Source organism: Sus scrofa, chromosome 12 (assembly GCF_054392235.1).
Source record: "Sus scrofa isolate SSC_HxYL_T2T_F1_AM1 chromosome 12, Sscrofa_HxYL_maternal_Yorkshire_Landrace_v2.0, whole genome shotgun sequence".
Taxonomy (NCBI): domain Eukaryota; kingdom Metazoa; phylum Chordata; class Mammalia; order Artiodactyla; family Suidae; genus Sus; species Sus scrofa.
The window spans coordinates 4536827-4548546 of NC_139394.1; the positions used below are offsets into that span (position 1 = coordinate 4536827).

An 11720-nucleotide genomic window follows, 5' to 3' on the forward strand; every position below is an offset into this window, starting at 1 on the left:
GGGTGGCTGTGCGTTTGACGCTGCCGCCGCACAGCACAGTTGTGGAACTGTTTTGGAATTTCCTTCAGGGCCAGTTCACCAGTCACACAAGAAGATCGTTCTTTACTTGGTCACACCTTGTTTTTCAACTCACACCATCATTTTCCAGCTTGATTACTCACTCTGCTTATAGACTCAGCTAGCGCTGGCTTTTGCCTGTTTGTAAAAATCACATCCACCTTCGAAAATGCTTCCGGAAAGTGACAACCCAGGGAACAACAGCACCTATGAAATGGCCTTGCCAATAATTGACCTAATCTGATAAGCATCCACCAATTTATATGAAACGGAGAACAGAGGAACATGTTAAATGATTCCAGGGGAAAATAATCAGCCAGCTATAGACCATGGGAAAAACCACCTGACAAACACATTCTTTTTTTTTTTTTTTTGTCTTTTTTGCTATTTCTTGGGCCGCTCCCGTGGCATATGGAGGTTCCCAGGCTAGGGGTCTAATCGGAGCCGTAGCCACCAGCCTACGCCAGAGCCACAGCAATGCAGGATCTGAGCCAGGTCTGCAACCTACACCACAGCTCACGGCAACGCCGGATCGTTAACCCACTGAGCAAGGGCAGGGACCAAACCTGCAACCTCATGGTTCCTAGTTGGATTCGTTAACCACTGCACCACGACGGGAACTCCACAAACACATTCTTTATCAAAGTACAAAGATACTGGGAAACTCAAATCCATACACTTATGATGTGTTTGCTTTTTTCTATATGTTTATTTCAATTTAAAATTTGTTTCACACTTAAAAGTGCACTGTTGAGAAATCCTAATTTTAAAATTCATACCCACCGTCACTACATCAGCATAAAAAAAACCAAAACAAAAATTTGACATTCAGCACTGAAAATGAAAAAGAGGGCATGATTTAGAAATACATAAACATCCACACATATTTTTAAGACGCTGATCTAGACAAGATTTTTTTTTTTTTTTTTTTTTAGGACTGCGCCTGTGGTGTATGGAAGTTCCCAAGGCTAGGGGTTGAATCCGAGCTGCAGTTGCCGGCCTATACCACAGCCACAGCAACTCAGGATCCAAGCTGTCTCTACAACCTACACCACAGCTCACCGCAACACCAGATCCTTAGCCCGCTGAGCGAGGCCAGGGGTTGAACCCGCGTCCTCGTGGATACTAGCTGGATTCGTTAGCACTGAGCCACAATGGGAACTCTTAGACAAGGTTTTCTCTCATTCCGATTGCCTCTTTCCTACTTTTGGCAATAGCAAGAGAGTCTTAAGAGAGCTACCTTGGTCAAGGTCACATTCAGCCCAGCCTCCTTTCTAAGCCTGCAGCTGACATTAAAAATGCGATGAGTCTTCTGCCTTAGCTTGCTACTTTTTTATTAATTCACTTCTGGTTCTAAACTGTGGCCATTCTGCCACTTCAATCCCATCAGCCATTTCCATCATGCTGTCTAAAAGGTCTCTGTTGTAACTGCCGCCCAGGAAGAGGTGGTTGGCCCAGACCCTGGAGAGGGACAGCCGCTGGCCAGGCAGCTGCGGACACTGGGCGGGTCACAGTAGTCTGGCAGGTGGTACAGGATGAGTTCCAGACGGACCTTCCAGTGCTTCTAGCTCTCTGAGAAGGAGCAGAATTGCTTCCCCAAGTCGATTGCACCTCTAAAAGCAGCTCCTCCACCATGGTGCCTGCTCTTCAGTTAAATCTTTTAAAGAAAAAACAAAGACTTATATCAACCAATTGCAATATATGAACTTTATTTCCACCTTGTTTTTTTGGTCATTGTTGCTTTGTTTTTGCTGCCTCTGCAGCAGGTGGAAGTTCCCAGGCCGGGGATCAAACCCATGCCACAGCAGCAACCTGAGCCACAGCAGGGACAACTCCTGGGTCCTTAACTCGCTGAGCCACCAGGGAACTCCAGTTCTGTCTTGATTTTAATAAAATAGTAGGAGTTCCCGTTGTGGCGCAGTGGTTAACGAATCCGACTAGGAACCATGAGGTTGCGGGTTCGGTCCCTGCCCTTGCTCAGTGGGTTAATGATCCGGCGTTGCCGTGAGCTGTGGTGTAGGTTTCAGACACGGCTCGGATCCCGCGTTGTTGTGGCTCTGGCGTAGGCCGGTGGCTATAGCTCCGATTCGACCCCTAGCCTGGGAACCTCCATATGCCGCGGGAGCGGCCCAAGAAATAGCAAAAAGCCAAAAAAAAATAAAATAAAATAAAATAAAATAGTAAAAGCAACTTTTATGAGACAGGGACGTCTAAACAGTGTTAACAATACATTCTTATTAATTTTAATGTTTATTAACGTTTAATTTAATTAATTGATTTTTATTAACTATTAATTGTTAGGTGAGTTAATGGTATCGTGTAGGGTATGGAGGGGGTGTAGGGAGGGGGAGTGGAGCAGTGTATGAGGATCGAGCTTGGCCAAAACCCCAGTGACCAAAACCCCAAAGTGAAAGTGCCTGACGGGATAGAAGTCTGTGTCCCTTGCATGGGAGTGAAGTCCGGGGCTCTGTGATCACTGTCAGCTCCCCAAAGGCCACCAGAATGTGGATGCAAGTAACCTCATGTCTCATCACCAGGGACACGGGTTCCTCCCGTCTTGCTGCTTTGCCGTTATCGTGATGCATCCTCTACCTCCAGCACCAGGAGGAATGTGTGAAGAGGATCAAACGTCCTTCCTTGAAGGATGCTTCCTTGGAAGTCGTGCATGTGCGTGCAGCAGTGTGTGTGTGACAGGCAGAGCAAAGGGCAGGCCGGGTGGGACGGCAGGGCTGCAGCAAAGACCATGCTGCTGCTGCTGCTGCTGCTGGCTTCAGCCACACACCTGCTCTCTTTCTCAGACAGACTCTCTCTAAAGTCATTATGAGAGTATTTGAAACACCTTGGAGTTTCCTGGTGGCCTAGCAGAGAAGGATTTGGTGTCTCTGTTGTGGCAGAAGTTTGATCCCTGGCCTAGGAACTTTTGCCTGCTGCGGGCACAGACAAAAAATACAAATGAAAAAAGTTTTTAAATTAAACAAAGAGAGAGGAGTTCCCATCGTGGCGCGGTGGTTAACGAATCCGACTAGGAACCATGAGGTTGCGGGTTCCATCCCTGACATCGCTCAGTGGGTTAAGGATCCGGCGTTGCCGTGAGCTGTGGTGTTAGTCACAGATGCAGCTCAGATCCTGCATCGCTATGGCATAGGCCGGCAGCTGTGGCTCCAATTCGACCCCCAGCCTTGGAACCTCCATATGCTGTGGGTGCGGCCCTAAAAAAGACAAAAGACCAAAAAGAGAGAGAGGAGTCCCCAGCATGGCACCATGGGATCCGTGACCTCTCTGCAGCACCAGGATGCAGTTCCATAGGCCTGGCACCGTGGGTTAAATGGATCTAGTCCCTGGCCGGGGAACTCCATGTGCCACCGGGAAGCCCAAAAAAAAGGGAAAAAGGAGAGAATCTCTGAGTGAATCCCTAGCTTGAGGTACCTGGTGGATGGGCGTCTGCTGAGCACTGTGCGGAGGCCACTCATCAGGTGCCTTTGGGATGGAGACGGAGGATTCCCAGCTGGCATCCCCAGCAAGACTCGCCAGTGCCTTTGGGCTCCTCAGCTGAGTCCCCACTGGTGCCCTGAGCCTGCAGCTGCCATTCCTTGTGGTCACCTCTGGCTGACGTCAGGATGCAGCAGCGACAGCCTGGACGGGGACATCTTCCCCAGCAGGGTTAACCTGAGCTGGGGACACTCTTCCTGGTCCCTCTGACCACCTCTTCTCCAATATCAGGAGTGGTCTCAAGGAAAGCATGGGAAGTCGGTGACCCCAAGAGGATGGGGCATAAGGATGAAGGGGGGGGGTCATTGCAGCACAGACACAGGGAGGCAAGTGACAGTCTTGGCTAAAATTTCCACCTGCAGAGCCCAACCTCTTCCCCACAACAGCGGGAGAAACAAGATAAGTCTGTCTGTCTTTTGTCTTTTTAGGGCCGCACCTGCAGCATATGGAGGTTCCCAGCTAGGGGGTAAATCAGAGATGTAGCCGCCGGCCTATACCACAGCCACAGCAATGCCAGATCCGAGCCACATCTGCGACCTACACCACGGCTCACAGCAAGGCCGAATCCTTAACCCACTGAGTGAGACCAGGGATCAAACCCACATTCTCATGGATCCTAGTCAGGTTCATTAACCACTGAGCCAAGACGGGAACTCCCGAAATAAGTCTGAACCACCCCTTTGAATGTTACTAAGTGTCAGAGTCAATGAAATATTTCAGCTGTGCCCAGAGGCCCAGTGGCACTTAGTTCTGACTCTTTGATGGCCTTCCCACCCTGGCATCTGTGCTTTCCACTCCGGTCGGCTACTGGGGCATGTCAGGTCTCTTCCACTTCTGGAAAAGACATCTTTCTCATTCGATGGTTAAAGGGCAAACGACAGCCTTGAAAGGCATGACAGAGTCTCCCAACAGGGGCCATCTGGCCAAGTTTCCAGCCTGGAAAAGTACGAAAACTAGCGGTTACCCTACAGGCACAATTTCTTCATTGTGCTCCGGCAGCCGTCCGGTGGCCTTGAGCTAATGCGACTGCATCTTCCCCAGCCTGGGAAAACTTCAGGCGAAGAAGCTGGATCTGCAAAAGTTATCATCTGGCACTGCGTTTCCAAGATATTTCAAAGCTCCCCACATCTTAAATGCTCTCCCTGCCTCAAAGTCTTCCCTCTCCCGAGGCAGCTTCCATGCTGTGGCCAACATTCTCTTTCAAACACTCTCTCTCTCTCTGTCTCGTTCGATCAAAAACTAACGCTAATGGCAGAGATGCACTTAAGCTTCAAAGCCTGCCATCCTGGGTCTTTGGTACATCTTCCCTTTGTCCAGAATGATTTCAGTTTCTCCCCCACGTTGCCTGCTCATCTGTGCATCCCTTTGTTAACACAGCAAACATGTATTCAGCCCCTTAATTTATTCAGACACCCTATTTAGCACAGGAGTGGGAAGAGACACTATTTAAAAACAGACTTTCCTTCCAGACGCTCAGCTGACTGTAGGATGGACATCGAAACAGCCTGTTAGGTTCTGGAACCCTTCCCTAAAGTCTTTTCTTTCGCCTCTTCTTTTTTTCTCTTCCAGGCCAGGGATCGAACCCACACGGCAGCAGTGACAACGCTGGACCCTTTACCCATTGAACCACAAGGACCTCCCTCTTCTTTTTTCTCTGCCTGTGCCCTTGGCACTTCTGTTATAAGGCACACGGCCTGAAGTGAGGTTGCAAAAGAATTGATCTGCCTTTCCCTTCCAATTGTAAGTTGCTTGGGTCCTGGGAGCATTCACTCCTGTTCTTCTGCCTATCGCAGTGCTTGGCATCTTCTAGAAACCTATTAAATGTTCGTTGGGTTGACGTGATGAGCCTTGAGTTAGGCCTTTCTGCTGAGTGCATGAAACACATCTCTCCATCTCAGGCACTGAGCTGACACATCCTTGGGAGCTATGCTTTCGACCCCCACTCTGCTGTCCCCTGTGTCCCCAAGCAAGGACATCGAGCCTAGGGAAGCAGCCTGGCCTAGGAGAACGGCTGCCGTGCGCCCCGGAGAGCAGAGCATTCATCCGAAAAGATTTAGGACAAGAAAGGACGACCCAGGGCCTGTCAGCTTCCGGCTCAGAGGAATAAAAATAGACAAGCCGATCAGACTTCTCTTTGGTTTGATTCTTTTGCAAAATGTTGCCCTTGCTTCGCCCACCCCGGTACAGCTGTGCGCTGCCTGCATAGACCAGATCCGGACCTAGACCAGCAAGTCAGCAATCCATCCCCGGCTCCTCCACCGCCGGTGCCACGAGGTGGAGGTGGGGGCCGCCTCACAGAAGGATGGGAGCGCTCTCAAGGGACAGAGGCCACCAAACAAGGGGGGACCGGATGAGGATAAGAAGAGCACCTCGAGGTGTTCTCATCGTGGCTCAGTGGTCAAGGAACCCGACTCGTATCCATGAGGATGCAGGTTCGATCCCTGGCCTCGCTCAGTGGGTTAAGGATCCGACATTGCTGTGAACTGTGGTGTAGGTTGCAGATGCAGCTCGGATCTGGTGTGACTGTGGTATAAGCCGGCAGCTACGGCTCTGACTCGACCCCTAGCCTGGGAACCTCCATAGGCCGTGGGGGCGGCCCTGAAAACACAAAAGACAAAAAAAAAAAGAAGAAGAAGAGCACCTCAAATCTGATTAGTACAGCAATTTTCCCAAGGCTAAATGTGGACGGGCACGCCCTCCACTTCCAGGGCTGCGGGCAGAGCCTGGGCTGCTCAGGGAAGAGGCGCACAGAGGCCCAGAGCTCCTTCAATTCCTCCTCGGTGTGGCCGAAAGACAGACCGCCTCAGACCCCCAAATCTCCTGTCACCCCATGTGCTTTTTACGGGGATTGTTTATTCAGGGTGCATACCCCAGCCAAGCCTCCTACAGCTCCGCCTCCAGAATATTCCACGACCTCCTGCTGAGACTCACACACCTGCTCGTTTGACACCTACTGAAAATTCCATCTCCCATCCCTTCCCACCTTGGCAGGGCCTGTGTGCCTGATGGGGCCATCTCAGTGGCCCGAAGCAGCTTTTAGTATTTTTCTCTTCCAAAGGCAAGAAAACCTACCTTTTTAAAAATGTTCAATTTTAATTATTTCTTTATCTTTTTAGGGCTGCACCTGTGGCAGATGGAAGTTTCCAGGTTAGAGGTCAAATCGGAGCTGTAGCCTCCAGCGTACACCACAGCCACAGCAACACAGGCTCTGAGCTGCCTCTACAACCTGCACGGCAGCTCACAGCAACACCGGATCCTTAACCCACTGAGCAAAGTCAGGGATCAAACCCATGTCCTCATGGATACTAGTCGGGTTCATTAACTGCTGAGCCACACAGGAATGCCAAAGAAAATATTTTTTTTTTAATTGAAAGCTGATGGGATTTGGTGTCGGAAAAATGTATCTCACAGGGTTGTGAAGCTCAGGTAAGAAAATGTTTGCCAAAACACTTTGTGAATGGTCAGGCTCTGTGTACGTGCTTTCCACAGCCAGGCGTTTTCGAGCTCTGCCTCCAGAATGTTCTCCAAGCAGAGGTTATTATTATCCTGCCTTCCCTGTGGTCGGGGACCAGCATCCTCCTCTATCATTTAGATAAGCCCGCCCCATCTTTTATTTCCCCAAACCGAAAAAAATCATACGAGGAGTGCTGTTCAAAAGGGCTAGCCTCGGAGTTCCCCGGTGGCACAGTGGGTTAAGGACCTAGGGTTCTCGACTGCACGGATGAGGTCACTGCTGTGGCATGGGTTCCATTCCTGGCCTGGAAACTTCCATGTGCCGAAGGCACAGCCCCCCGACAAAGGTCTGTCCTTGAGTGGCTGTGAGCATAGATATGAGGGAAAAATAGAGGAGTCTTTCTTGGTAAACCACATTCTAGAATCATGAGCGACATAGGGCTGGAAGGGATCAGGAGCCCATGAAGAGGTGGTCATCTTGCTTAGCTGGACGCAATAGCCCCTGCCACCCTCCGGGTGCTCAAAGCTCACTGGACCAAGTGCCAAAGTGTGGGTGCATAACAAGTCCTAACAGGGACGGGCCTGCCAGGTGCTTGCAAACCACAGAGGAGGCCTCCAGGCCCCCAAGGGCCTGTGCTCTTCCCTGAACACCCCCCCCAACCACTACGATCTTTAAGGAAAATGAGGCTGAAGGAAGGATAAGGCAGATCTACTGTCCACTTTACAACCCGGGCTCTGAAAGAGCCCCGAAGACCCCGCCTTGCAAAGACTTGGTGCCCGGGGCGGCCTCCGTGTGCAGCTGGCCTCGCGCAGAGGCTCCCCACGTGGGCCTGCAGAGGAGCTCGCCTCCTGGGACCCACCAGGGCACACAGAGGACACACAGAGGGCTCAGCCACTCAGGGGAGCCTTCCAGGAGCCCCTGTTATGCTGCAACCTGAGCTTATTCCATCCCCGGGGAAACAGAAGTGCAAAGAGACCTGCTTGTTTAATCCCTACAGAGAATTCGGATCTTTGGAGCTCGTGCCTCTGGCCCCATATGGTAACGGAATATGATTCCCTATCCAATTTAGTTACAGTTTAATAACAGCTCCCTCTGCTGCACATCAACCCTATGGGCCTGGCCCTAGGCACTGCACATACACCACCGCTGATCCTCCTATGAGCCCATTTTGCAGGTGGGGACACCGAGGCCCCCCATAGCAAGTAGCTCGGAGGACGGAGAACACAACCCTAACGCTATTTGACTTTAACACACAGGAGTGTTTCCATTGCATTAACTTCTCTCTGCTTAACTCACAATTTTCCTCCTTTGTGTTCTTTCTGCCAGGTCACCAGTTTCAAGACCTGGACGCCCAGGCGTCATGGTGAAAAGCCCATCACCCTAAGCACGTAGGCATGTGGATGCCCAGGTGGCCGTGCGCGAGCTGAACGAAGGCACCTGTGCACCCGGACATTCCGCTGAGCAGGTAAACCAAGAACAAATCTGCCCTCAAGATATTTCCATATGGCTCCTGCGTAGCAGCTGAACAGGCTTGACACATGTGTTCTTTAAATAGCAAGTGGCAATACCCTGCATGACTTTTTAATGTTCCATTTATTCTTCCATCCGCTCATTGTTCTGAGAGTTATAATAATAGAGTTCTCGAGAGCCTAGCACATGACGTAATAGAGGCCAAGAAACCCTGATTCAGTTCAAGTTTGAGGATGCCAAACGAGTTTAAAGTTTCTCCAAACTTGGTGAAAATAATAGGAAGTTTTTTCCCATTTTTTTTTCTTTCCTTTTTCTTTAAAGCCACTTAGTTTTGTGTCCCAGCAGCAAAGACGATGAGGCCAAGTGGGGTGTCAAAACAAAGCAAAGCTTATTCTCTGATAGAAGACATTGAACCCTCTGTCTGCATTTCTGCATCCCTTGCATTAAACACTTTAGCAACGGTACAAAAAGCTGAAAGGAATCCATGATTTTCTCTGCAGCTGGTTCAAACTTGCTAAAAGCTGGTGCTGGGAAGGTTTACGGACTCAGAAAAACTCAAGGGACGGCCAAGTGGCTCCTGTTACTCCCACCCTCAGATTTGCAAAGCTGAGTCACCTCCAAGTCCGCTTCATTCGTCTTGGCCAAGCCCTTAACTGTTTAGAAGGCTCCATCAAATCATGTCTGATGAAAGCTTGGCTCTCTTCACAGCTAAGGACCAAACTTCACTTTGAGCCATGACACTTTACCAGCCAAGACGGGGAGTCCTGGTCAGTGGTCTGGCTCACGTGACCCACGTAAGGGACACACCTGAGGAAATTCAGGTCCCGTGACAGCCAGCTGGGACCTGTTCGGTTCTTGATGTTCGCAGAGATAAAATCATCCGAGGCCGACAGTAGGGGGTTTTGTTCCTGCTTAGACGGGGATTACTTTTCAGGAAGCAGGAAGGAGCAAAAAGTTTTCATAAACAGAGGGGACCCATCAACACAGCCCTCCACCGCAGTACCAACCACAGCAAGGGTAACGTCAACATTTGAAATAGCAATGTAATTTTTTAAAAGAGTAAATCATGCACTCCAGCAGACTGTCTCCACAGCATCCATTCCCTGTGTCTGCCTTCCCGAGGACCAGACCCCTGCCGGGAGCTCCAGGGAAACCTGGCTCCTGCCCCAGCTCTGGCAGGTGAGCCTAAGGCATCCCTTCTCCCAGGGCCTGATTTAGAAAGGGGCACGTGATCCAGTTCTGACCAATGAGCTCGCAGGGATGTACCAATGGTTTCTGGAAGGGTTCCTGCCATCTGAAAAGGAGACACCCAAAAAGAGGGCCCATTTCTGTGTCTGGCCCCTGCTGGGCCCGCCTACGCTGATCCCTGGGACTGCGACAGCGGAGCTGGGCCCACGGGGGGAAGCCTTCGATGGGTGGGGGAGGCGTGCCGGGGCCTCAGGGAGAAGAGCTGAGGGGAGCAGAGCTGGTCTTTGGCGACGCATCCCCACCCAGCCTGGGCTCCCCTTCTGGCTAGACTTACTTCCGTCACACGCACTCGTCAATGCGGAAGGGCTTTCTGTTCCCTGTCGCTAAAAGCTAAAAGCAACCTGAGCACACGCTCGTTTTAGAAACGTGTTTAGATGCAGGGAAGCAGGAAGGAGAGAATGAAAGTCACCTGTCATCCCGCCCCCAGTGAGAACCATGCTTTAGGTTTTGCTGCTTTTCCGTCGCGCTTTGGCGGTGCTGATTGTGATGTGTACACACAGAGTACGCTTGCTCTCCACGAAGAATCCAAGTGGCACGGTTGTTGGGAGTTCCCGTGGTGGCGCCTCGGATTAAGGACCTGACGTTGTTGTCACCGCTGTGGCGCAGGTCGCTGCCGTGGTGCGGGCTCGATCCCTGGCCCCAGTATTTCCACATGCTGCGGCAGAAGCCAAAAAGGAAAAACACACACACACACACACGCACAGACAAAGATAGCACAGTGGTTGAATGTAGAAATAGCTGCTATAAGCCCGTGCCCTCAGCAGAGGACTCTTTGCATTCTGCCATGGATTATGCAAATTTTCTTTCCTTTTTTTTGGCTTTTTAGGGCCTCACCCACAGCATATGGAGGTTCCCAGGCTAGGGATCTAATTGGAGCTATGGCCTCCGCCACAGCCCCTGCTAAGTGGGATCTGAGATGCCTCTGCGACCTATACCACAGCTCACGGCCATGCCAGATCCTTAACCCACGGAGCAAGGCCAGGGATGGAACCTGCAACCTCATGGTTCCTGGGTGGATTCATTTTCACTGCGCCACAATGGGAGCTCCCTGTTATGCGAATTTTCTGATGTAAGAGCGGTTCCAGTCCTTTCGAGCCAGTACCCAGGGAACCTGGAGAGTGACTCAGACCGGCAGAACATCTGGGCTCGGAGAGTAAGCGGCCAAGAGAAGTAAGAGGAACAGAAGGAGTTCCCCTCCTCTCTGCAAGCAGGGCTGGCCTGGGCAGAGGAAGAATTGCAGAGATCCCCGGCCTTGAGAACAAGGGATCGGGGTTCACACTTCTGATTCACTGTCGAAGGCTGTGTGGCCTTGGGCAGGTCCCTTAACCATTCTGAACCTCTTTTCTTAGCTGTAAATCGGGCACGATAATGCCCAACAGAGCTGTTGTAAGGGTTGGCGATAAGACACGTGGTACAGACTCAATAAATGGCAACCATCATTCAAGATATTTGCCAACATCTCATATCTCTTTCTAGACTCCTCTACCACATCCCACCCAGCCCCCACCCCCTCCTCACCCACCCGTCTCTGCTGTCTTTGCTCCATCTGTATTGGCCAGAGGGTTCTTAGTCGGGCAATACACTCTAGCTGGTTCAAGCCAAGGGGATTAGGAAGGGCCAGAGGGTTCCCAGAGCCATGGGGAGGCCGGAAGATGCAGGCAGGAGGCAGGCCCCCGCCCCCGAACAGCCGACCTCACCCAGGGAGCTGCCTAGTCAGCATGGCCTCCAGATCCAGGCTCCCTCAGCCACAATCCATGCCGACAAAACGATGCCCTCTCCCCTCCCTGTCTCTGTCCCCACGTGTCAGCTCTGAATCAAAGTCTCCTGCAGGAGCCTGTGATTACTTGATTTTAAATCACACGCCTGAATCCCAGCAGGTTTTATGTTGCTGCGTCGGAAAGGGGATACCTACAGTCTGGAAACTGGATGACCATCAGAACGTGGCGAGAAGACTCAAAACCGAGGTGGCAGCTTCAGATTCCGGGTGGGGAGCAGGCCAAGG

At 51.2% G+C, this 11720-nt stretch overlaps 1 long non-coding RNA gene across 2 annotated transcripts; it reads left to right on the forward strand.

The window, feature by feature from the left end:
* Window positions 1-3538: 3538 nt before the first annotated feature.
* Window positions 3539-11176, forward strand: LOC146397998 (uncharacterized). 2 transcript variants are annotated; one of them, XR_014820820.1, is made up of 3 exons: window positions 3539-5286; window positions 8327-8465; window positions 8971-11176. It is a non-coding gene; the product is annotated as an uncharacterized LOC146397998 (long non-coding RNA). The 2 variants fall into 2 exon arrangements; XR_014820819.1 differs by lacking the exons at window positions 8327-8465; window positions 8971-11176 and adding an exon at window positions 5445-5668 and having other exon boundaries at window positions 5148-5286.
* The last annotated feature ends 544 nt before the right edge of the window (window positions 11177-11720 follow it).